This window comes from Bos grunniens, chromosome 18 (genome assembly GCF_055505025.1).
Source record: "Bos grunniens cultivar Pamir isolate PY7600 chromosome 18, Bosgru_T2T1.0, whole genome shotgun sequence".
In the NCBI taxonomy this organism is placed as follows: Eukaryota; Metazoa; Chordata; class Mammalia; order Artiodactyla; family Bovidae; genus Bos; species Bos grunniens.
The window spans coordinates 63,394,502-63,405,039 of NC_141182.1; the positions used below are offsets into that span (position 1 = coordinate 63,394,502).

The 10,538-nt window shown below is 55.8% G+C and overlaps 1 pseudogene; it reads left to right on the forward strand.

Annotated features, from left to right (window-relative positions):
• Window positions 1–3,825: 3,825 nt before the first annotated feature.
• Window positions 3,826–10,299, forward strand: LOC147354692 (sentrin-specific protease 3 pseudogene; annotated as a pseudogene).
• Window positions 10,300–10,538: the final 239 nt, after the last annotated feature.

Genomic DNA, 10,538 nt, shown 5'->3' on the forward strand with positions numbered 1-10,538 from the left:
AGCAGAAACCGTTAGCATATTGTATCAAAGGCTTTGCCTACATGTGTTGAGGTGATTATTCTTTTCACTTGCTGTATCGATAGATTGCATGATGTGATAGATTCTTAAAACTTTAAGTTACTCTGTCCATCCAAAAACAAACAAACCCACAGTACGGTCACAAGTAACGTCCCTTGAACATGTCGCTAAATCTGGCTTGTGTACACTGTTCATGGATTTACACCCAAGCCCACGGGAGAGATCATCCTTTCCCTTTCCCGTTTAAAATTCCCTTGTCAGATTTCGGTGAGTATAGCCTTCTGGCCTGATAAATGTGTTGAAGTGTTGAGGTATATGCCTCCTTTTTCTGTTTGAAAGAAAAGTTTATGCAGTTACAGAGTGTGTGTGTGTGCTTAATAAGTACACAATAGTTTGGGACTTCCCTGATGGTCCAGTGAGTGAGGCTCAATGCCCCCAGTGCAGGGGCCCAGGTTCCATGCCTGGTCAGGGAGCTAGATGCCAGTTGTCACACTAAGGATCTGCAAACCGCAGCTGAAGACCCCAGTTGCCACTGGAGAGCGAAGACTTCGAGCGCTGCCATGAGGACCCAGCACAGCCAGCTAAATTACACAGAGAAATATTTCAGTTTTTTTTTTTTTTTAAATTAGTACTTATGTATTTGGAAGAACTCACCAGGGAAGCTTCCTGAACCGACACACGCATCGGAAAATGGTTACCACATAGCTTTACTTAAGGCCTCCAGCTCATCACTTGGTTGCCATTTCTTCGTGATGAGAACATTTAAAGATCTACTCTCTTCGAAAGACTCGAAAATGCGATACAGTGTTACCAGCTATAACTGCCGTGCTGTATATCTGATGCCCAGAACTTACTCACCTTGTAATTGGGAGACTGTGGCCTTGACCAGAACGTCCCCCTCTTTCTCCCCTCACTCCAACCCTGGTCCCCATTGGCCTCAGTCTGACTTCTGTAGATTCTACATACCGCAGTTGTGGGCGTTTGACTACAGAGTCAATGCATAAGGCAACAGAAGGGCCGGTCAATCTTACATTCGAAGCTTACCACTTGAAATTGTACACTCGAAGGTGACCATTTCACCTGTATCTTCTATGTCGGCACGTTTCAAAATGTTTCACAATGTTCTGTCACTATCTTTCTAAAGTCCGTAGAATCTGCGGTAGTCTTGGCAATTTCTTTCATATATTAGAAATGTGCGGTTTCTCTCTTTTTACCTTGGGCCTGGTGGCCAGGGTTTATGAACGTTGTCAAGAATGAGTTTCTTTTTGCCTTAACTGATTTTTTTCTACTCTGTGGTTGCCTTCATTTTTAGCTATCTTTGTCACTGTTATTCCCAAATTGCACCTTTATTTGAAAATTTTTTCTACTTTCCCCTAAATTCTTGATGTGATAAACCAGGTCATCGGGTTTCTTCTAGACTTCTCTGGTATATTCATTCACGGTCCTCAATTTTCTCAGTTCATAGGTTCCACATGTATCATGCACTTTATCATTCATCAAAAACATTTCCTATCATCTTTTTTGCTGTTTGTTTTTTTGTTTGGATTTTTGCTTTTGGTTTTCAGATAACACATTGACTTTGAGATGTCCGTTGCATTATTTCCCAAATATGAGGATATTGGGTATCCTTGAGGGTAGAATTAGGTGATTCCCAAAGGGTCCCAGGGGCTCCTGGTGGTCTGTTAGGACTGGCTGCTGGTCATTACGTGCTATCCACTGCTGGCAGCTCCCGTGCCTCCTGGGCTGCCTGAGATCTGGTCCCTGGAGCCTGGGGTCTGGGTCCTTCCTGGGCTAGTGAATGGCGAGAGCCGCGTGCTCACTGGGGTCTGCTCGGGCTCCCCACTGGGGGCCAGGGGGTGCGGCCATCCCCCTTCTGAGGGTCAAGTGGTTCAGCTGGGCGTACGTCACGTCCTGGGGGGCTTCGGACGTGGCAGCCTGCAGGGGTAGGGGAGGTGTGTGAGATGGGGCGCCTGGGGGCCCGGAGAGGAGGGACCCATCTGCTGATGGTGTGACCGACCATCTGTCTGTGCTCTTCCCCGTCTGTCCTTCGTGTCCAGCAATCCCCCCGACAGGGAGGAAGGAAGGGGAGCACCTCCCCACCTTAGTTTCGATCTTGGGGATTCACCAAAGTGTCCGTCCCCTCCTGGGGGTCTGCAGCCCGCCTGTCTGCTGGAGGGAGACAGAGACACAAGAGGCACCTCCTGGGCCCACCGTTCCCTCCTCTAGTCAGCTCTCCTCTATGTTCCCAGATGTTTGTTCAGTTGCTCAGTCGTGTCTCACTCTTTGCAACTGCGTGGACTGCAGCACGCCAGGCTTCCCTGTCCTTCACTATCTCCTGGAGCTTGCTCAGACTCATGTCCACTGAATTGGTGATGCCATACAACCATCTCACCTGCCGTCCCCTTCTCTTCTTGCCTTCAATCCTTCCCAGCTACAGGGTCTTTCCAGTGAGTCAGCTCTTCACATCAGGTGTCCAAAGTATTGGAGTTTCAGCTCTAGCATCAGTCTTGACAATGAATATTCAAGGTTGATTTCCTTTAGGATTGACTGGTTGCATCTCCTTGCAGTCCAAGGGACTCTCAAGAGTCGTCACCAACACCACAGTTCAAAAGCATCAGTTCTTTGGCACTCAGTCTTCTTTATGGTCCAACTCTCGCATCTGTACGTGACTACTGGAGAAACCATAGCTTTAACTAGGTGGACCTTTTATACGCTGTCTAGGTGTGTCATGGCTTTACTTCCAAGGAGTACGGCTGCAGTCGCTGTCCACAGTGATTTTAGAGCCCGAGAAAAAAAAGTCTATCACTGTTTCCATTGTTTCACCGTCTATTTGCCATGAAGTGATGGTACCGGATGCCATGATCTTGGTTTTCTGAATGCTGATTTTTAAGCCAGCTTTTTCACTCTCCTGTTTCACCTTCATCAAGAGGCTCTTTAGGTCCTCTTTGCTTTCTGCCATTAGGGTGGTGTCATCTGCGTATCTCAGGTTGTTGATATTTCTCCCGGCAATTTTGATTGCAGCTTGACCTTCATCCAGCCCAGCATTTTGCATGTACTCTGCATATAAGTTAAATAAGCAGGGTGACAATATACACACAACCTTGACATACTCCTTTCCCAACTTGGAACCTGTCAGTCATTCCACGCCCCATTCCAACTGTTGCTTCTTGACCTGAATACACGTTTTTCAAGAAACAAGGCAGTCTGGTATTCCCACCTCTTTAAGAATTTTCCCGTTTGTGGTGATCCACACAGTCAAAGGCTCTAGCATAGTCAACGAAGCAGATGTTTTCCTGGAACTCCCTTGCTTTCTCTACCATCCCACCACTGCTGGCAATCTGATCTCTGGCTCTTCTGCCTTTTCTAAATCCAGCCTGAACGTCTGGAAGTTCTCGGTTCACATACTTTTGAAGCCTGGCTCCAAGGATTTTGAGCGTAATCATAGGTACGCCTCTGCAAGTGTGTGCACTGCCATCGGCCAAGGCCGCTCTGCCTTATTAGGGAGCGGGAGGCCAGGGCTGTCTGTGGCCTGCTCGCGGCTGGTCCTGGCGGGGCGGCTGGAGCCCCAGTCAGTTTCCAGTCTGCTCCCTCCAGAGGAGGCAGGTCTGCCCACACGCTCTCAAGGGCAGAGTCTGGGTTTCCTTCAGCCCTCTGGTAAGCCCTGCTGGAGTGCAAGCCAGCAAAGGTGCCTCCTCCCCCCAGCACTGGTACTTAGGGCTGAGGTGCTCCATGTATGACTCAGACCCCCCGCTCCCCAGGGAGACCCCCTACCCTGTGATACCCGCCGTGTCCTCCGTGTTCCCTGCCATGGCGGTAGGTCATTCCAACCCGACTCCACGTGGGTCTCTCGACAGCCTGGCCATGCAGTGCTGTCCCCAGGCCGATTTCCACGAGCCTTGCTCCGCGGGTAGCTGAGGTTTTGAGGTGCTGGTGGAGGGAAGTGAGCCGGAGTCTTCCTACGCTGGCCTCTTGGTCTCCTCTCCTGCCTGCTGTTTAAATACCTTGGATCGCTTTCCTCCTCCGCGGGTATCATTTCTAGTTTCCTGACTTCCAGCTTGCTGACTCTCTCTTCCACATGGGCTGCTTAGTTACCACAGCTCTCCGAGCATTCTTCATCTTGTTCACTGAGGTCTTCAGCTCCACCACTTCTGTTTCCTATTTGTTTTAGAATTTCAGTCTCCTTGGTGATGCGTTAGTTCAGTTCATTCATCACATCCCTGAGCTCGCTGAGCCGCCTCGCACAGCAGCTCCTCTGAAGTCTCCATCAGATCGGAACGCTTCCCGAGCTTCGGTTCCTTTCTTGAGGGACTGTTCTTTTTCTGTCTGTGGCACAATGTCACCATGCTTCTTCCCGCTGCCGCCTCGAGTGACTCCTTTCCTGGGGCCCCTTTCTGCTTGATTCAAGGACTCGACACTGTGGAAATCGGAGGACTGGCTTCTGTTTTCCAGTAGGTGGCAGAGACACACCACAGGTCTGGGGTTTCTCTTGCCTGAGTGGCCGGAATGTACTTGAGAACCTGTGCCTCCCACCCTCCGGTGCCCCTGTCGGAGGCCCCATCTCTGACACTAAGCTGGTGGCCCCAGGGTCGCCAGTGCCTGGGTCCCCAGGACGGCGGGCTCCTCCCCCAGTCTGGGGACCCTGAGCCGCAGGGTCTGTCACCGTGGAGTGAAGCGGGGAGACGTGTACCCCGCCCAGTGCCCTCGGGTTTGCGGGCTCCACAGCTGCAGATGGGGAAGTCCCGGGAATCTCCGCGCCTGGCGGGACGTGGCCCCAGGCACGTGGCTGGCTCCCTGTGATCGTGGGGGCCCTGCGAGGACAGGAGGCCCAGGTTTGGTGCGCTGCCTCCCCTCTGGGGCTGCGGGACCCCCGGCTGTGGCCAGAGGGCGGGGATCGTGGGCACCCGCCCAGCTGGGACCCTCCTGAGGTGTCCTGCACACCTCCCTTCTCACCCAGCACCCCGGCGTGTGGGACAGAAGCCCTTGGTTGAGCTGTGGGTACTTCCCTGGTTATAGACGGAAGGGGAGAGTCAAAGGGCGCACCCCCACCCAGCACTCGGGTGTCCCTCTGCTGCACACTGTCTGATATCCACTCCTCTGTCATCGATGATTGCATCCGGCACCCACGGGGGAAGCAGCTGTCCTTGTCAGCATCTGCCCACAGACTTATCCAGATGGGTGTGGAAAGCCCATAACCCTCCTCTGCGGTGGAAGACTTGCCGTGGTGATGCCACAGCTGCGCTCCGTGTCAGGATTCTTCCTTCTGTCTCCCGGGATGCAGTGACCACATCCTTTCCATTTCTCAGATCCCCAGATGCTTCCTCCCAAACTCCACAAATGACTGCTTTTGTTCCTCCATGATTCGGGCAGAGTGAACTCTTACGACACATGTTGGGGAGGGGGGTGTCATTTCCGAGCAACCGAGTGAGGAAAGGGAGGAAGCGGCCTTCAGCCGTCGTGGAAGTGGTGGTACCGCATCTTGCATTACAGCGTGTGACTCTGTGTGTGTGTGTGTGTGTGTTTTAATGCCTTCCAACAGGAGGGTCATTTGGGCCTGAATCCTGAAGGGTCTGCACCCAGCTTTGAAGGGGACGCTAAAGAAACAGAAATACCTCAAGTGATTTCTCCAAGCAGATGGAGAGACCAGCCCGCTGGGCAGGAACTGTGCAAGGTGAAACCTGGCTCCCAGGCCCAGGAGGAAGAGCTGCCCTCCCAGGCGAGTGGAAGAGCATCGTGCCACCCCAACTCGCGGCCTGCTGCCCCCACCCCGGGGCTCACCGGGTCTCCGCCAGCCAAGGCAGCCAGTGAAGCCCGTGCTCCCGGGTCTGGGCTCCCGTCCGGAGTCCGCCCTCCACACAGCACCTTGCTACCTGCCCCTTCAGAACTGTGTCCCACTCAAACTCCTCACCAGTTTCAGGGCGAGCTCCAAACTCTTCTAAGTGAACTCAAGGCTGTTCATCACGCCCCAGAGGAGGCCCCCAACCTCAGCTCTCACTTCTGTTCTGCTCCAAACCCGAAGGCTGCAGTCACACCACAAACACACACACACTCAGACGACTTCACACAATGGTGAGCCGTTTAACACACGTGTGCTTTCCCATATCTGCTTTTTTTAGGGTCATCTAGACCTGGCCGATCCATTCCCATGTCTCCAGTTGAAACTCCATGGGAAGAGTAAAACGTGGTTATTTCTTTGTCTTTTCTGATTCTTTTTGTGACTGCTACCGGGTACGCCAGGGACACAGTAAATCCTCGGTGAGCGTTTCTCTACCGGTGTTTTACACGTTGCTGGAGTTCAGTTGCTGCTGAGTGTTTAATTTACACGTTGGATTTCTCTAGCCTATTTGCAATACAGTGGCACACATGATCCTCATGAAGCAATCGGAGCCTCACGGTGCATTATGTCTCTGTCATAATCCAGGGCCCCTGCGCCTGGGGCAGCAATGCATAACCTCCACCGCCTCCCCCCTCCTCCTGTCCACACAGTCCTTGTGTCTCCAGGGCTCTCTGGAACTTTCCTTCCTCTCTGGAATGGTCTCACTCTCACCCCAGGTCTCCACCTCCTCAGAAAGCCACTCCCTAAACCATAGTCCACTCTGGCCCTCCGAGGCCTCCCACCCCCCGCCACTGCCTTTCCCCTCGCCTGGGGTCCTGGAGGGGCAGGCGGCCAGTGGGAAGGTCTCGGGAGGCCACACGGCCATGCAGGGGAGAGGGGAGTGAGGTGGAGACCCTGGGTCAGCCCAGCGCAGGCCCTCCTGGGCTCATCCCCTGGACACTCTCAGGGCCCGGCCCCCACCCCCAAGGCTCCAATTCAACAACTGGGGAGTCCGGTTCTCTTTGCTCAGAGGGATCCCAGGCCACCGGAGCAGTTTCAGAGTCTCTCAGAGGAGCCAGGGCCCCTCAGATATCTGAGGACAGGCTGGTTTCCCGGGGGGTAGAGAGCTCTTGGCTGGCCTGCAGAGGATACAGACTCCATCCCATGCAGAGGCCCCCCAGTCACTCGTGTTGAGGTCCCCAAAGCCTCTGTTGGTTGGTAAACAGGAGTGGCAGTGACGGGGTGCATTCAGTTCTCGCTCAGGACAGGCTGGGGCACACAGTGCCAAGGAGACAGGCCACGCCCATCAACAAGGAGCCCCCAAGCCCCACGCTGGTGTCCAGCTGGGGCACAGTCCTGGACTCCACTTCCACGATGTCCCTCTCTGAACCTCAGTGTGCTGGTCTGCACAGTGGGTGGAGCCCGGCGGCATTCTCCCGTCGCCTGTCTGCTGGGAGAGTTGGTGGAGGTGGACGCTGGGACCGCAGCCCAAGTCTGCACCCAGGAGTGCTCAGCTGCGTGGCTTCACTGGCGCATTCGGCAGGTCTCGCTGTGCCCAGGGCCTTGGAAAGCGTTCTGACCGTGGCTCGGTGCCCTCATCCCCTGCTCCCCCCGCCTCCCTCCTCTGACGGGAGCCCCATAGAAAATGCAGCAAGTCAGGTGAGAGTGGATGGGGAGGCCTGGCGCCAGAGACCTAGGAGGGCACCCTCCGGAGCCCCGCACCAGGGAGAGGGGCCTGCGTTCGGTTCTGAGCGCCCTGCCCGTTAAACAGTCTAAAGTTCCTAGAAAGCTCCTTCCATCCCCACTTCACTCCCTGATCCTCTGGACAGAGATCCGGGATTCCCGGGAAGAAGGAAAGTGGGGAAGGCGCTCCTGCATGGAGGTGGCAGGGGGCTGGCTGGCATCCGAGGGGCTGCCCCGGGATGGCAGGGGCACCCCGGGCAGGTACCGCGGCTCAGCGGGAGCGGAGCAGCGGGAGCGGGCGCGGGGTGAGGAGCGGCGGCGGGATGGGGGGTGGGGGTTGGCGGCTTTAAGCGAGTATGTGAGTATGCGTCCAAGGAGCAGAGTTACGCAATGGCTGTGAGGAAATCTCAGACTTGCTAACACAGTTGGCAAAGAATGCTCGGAGGGGGCCTACTGGCTTTCGAAATGTCAGTACAACCTCATTTTTAACAGATAACTTCTGTAAATGACTATAACACACAGAAACAGTCTGACGGATGTAGACAACGTATCAGTAAGGGGATTCAGAGGCATAAACCTCTATGCATAAAGTAAATGGGACCCGGAAGCGCGGGAACCCTGAATTGAGACCTCAGGAGAGGCGGGGCCGAGGGAGAGGTGAGCTGGGAAGCCTGAGGCGGAGGCGCCCGCCCTCGGGCCTGTCTGCCCGGCTGCCCCAAGCTGGGCTACGGGAAGATGAAAGAGACTCTGCAAGACTAGCCTGAGCCTCCTGGACCCAGCAGAGCCCCCGCTTATCCAAGTCCCAGGCGGCACCATCCTCGTTGGTCCCCAGACCCCCAAAGAAAGAAAGCAGAAAGTGAAGTCGCTCAGTCGTGTCCGACTCTTTGCGACCCCATGGACTGTAGCCCGCCGGGCTCCTCTGTCCATGGGATTCTCCGGGCAACAATACTGGAGTGGGTTGCCACTTCCTCCTCCAGGGGATCTTCCCAACCCAGAGGTCAAACTCAGGTCTCCCACATTGTTGGCAAACTCTTTGCCTTCTGAGCCACAAGAGAATCCCCCAAACCCCGACTCAAATCAGGTGGAGGGTTTGGGCCGGACACTGGGTCAGGGACCACAGTGCCCCCCGGATGCCTCCCTGTCCCTCGGGCCGCTTTTGACGCCTCAGCTCGTGAAGAGGAGGAGGAAAACCCCGACGATGAAGGTGAAGGTGAGGAGGGGGAAGCGGCAGCTTGGAGGCCGCCCCCCAGATGGGCTCAGCTGGGGGCGTCCCAGGGGCCTCGCCCTCCCAGCCCTACTTATTGGAAAACCTGTTTGCAGCGCCGACCTCACAGAGCTGTGAGTCTTCCGGATGCTGCCGTACTCAGAGAAGCACCTCGCTGCCACTCCACTGCAAGCTTTGGGGTGCCACCGGGGCCGGCGGGGGAACCTCACACACCCCAAGGGCCACCTTTCACCCCGGGAAGGGGCTGCGACGCCACAGGTGCCCTCCCCCTGCTGTCGTTTTGACTTCCCCGCGGGGACCACCTCCTCCCCCGGCCCGGTCTGCTAGGTGCTCTCATGGCTGAGGAGGGGGTGACAGGGTCTCCACCAGAGCCCTCTCGGGCCCCCGTGGAGGAAGGTGGATTAAGCTGGACTCCAGTGTCTCCTCTGGGCCCTGACCTGGGTCTCGTCTCCTGGACTCTGCCCAGCGGCTTTGGGGGAACCACCTGGGCTGCAAGGAGAGTGAAGTCTGGCACCCTGTGAGGCCAGCATCCTCATCAGCAGTGCATGAAGGGCTGGGGACTGCGTGGCCCAGGAGCTCTTCCAGGCCCGGACATGGGCGCTGTAGGAGAGGCCGAGCAGCCTGGGGGAAGCTGGGCAGGACAGCACCCCAAGGGAGAAGCTTGTCTCCTGCGTGCAGAGCATCTCGGATGAATTCCTTCAGACAGATGGCAGCCTCGTCCTCCTCAGCACAGGTGAGGGCATGGAGCAACCGGAGGACATTTCCTGCCAGAATTGTCTGTACCGTCCAGGAAGGGCTTGGGGCGGCGATGGAGCCAGCCATACCCGCGGATGCCAGGCAATGCCCAGCTGAGGGGCCTCCCATCACCCATAAGGGCATGTGCCCACCACAGGTGGCTCGGGGACTCTGTCCATGGACAGAACTGGCTCAGCGACCCAGTGGCGGACGTGGGTGGAGACCTGGCAATGGACACGGTCCCTGAAAAGGTGCACTTCTGCAGCAGTTTCTTCTACGATGAACTGCGTACCATGGGTCGTGACGGAGTGAAAGGGCGGGCCGAAAACGTGGACATCTTCAGCAAGGAACTGTTGCTAGCCCCGTGGGCCCTCATCTCTGCTGACGTCAGGCGGCATACCTGTTCTGACTCGCAGCGCGCCCTGCACCGCCACTGCCCTCAGCCTATGGCCAGGTATCTGCAGGCAGAGGCCGGGAAGACAGACTGGCTGGACCTCCAGCAGGGCTGAAAGGTTCCTTCAACATGAATGTGGCCAGCAGAACAAAACCAGTGACTGCAGCGCCTCTGTGCTGCAGGACTGCCCGCACCTGGCCCTGTCTCAGCCACTCAGCTCCGCTCAGCAGGACGCGCCCGAGCTTCGGCGGCCGATCTAGGAGGAGATCTAGGAGGAGCCATGTCCGCAGACTCGGGGCCAGCCTCGGGGCCCAGGTTGTAAACGGGCAGTGGAACGTGTGAGACCCTTCCTAAGCAGCTCCACTTCCTTTGGTCTCTAGCCTCTTTCCACCCAGTTCCCTTTGGTTTTCCATATTTAAATGCTTTAACTGATTTCTGTATTTTTGTTTTCTTTGAGAGAATACTTGCTGATTTCTGATGTTCAAGGGGTGGCCATGGAAAAATCCCCAATTTCCCTCTGTCTGCAGGGGAGTATGGCCTTGTGGCCTGGGTGGGGCAGTCACCTGCGTTCCATGTGCAGGGCAGGCGGTGAGGGGCAGGAAAATCCGGGCATGGTGGGTGGGCAACGGGGTTACTGCCTGCCAAATCTTCAAACATTATATATTATATAT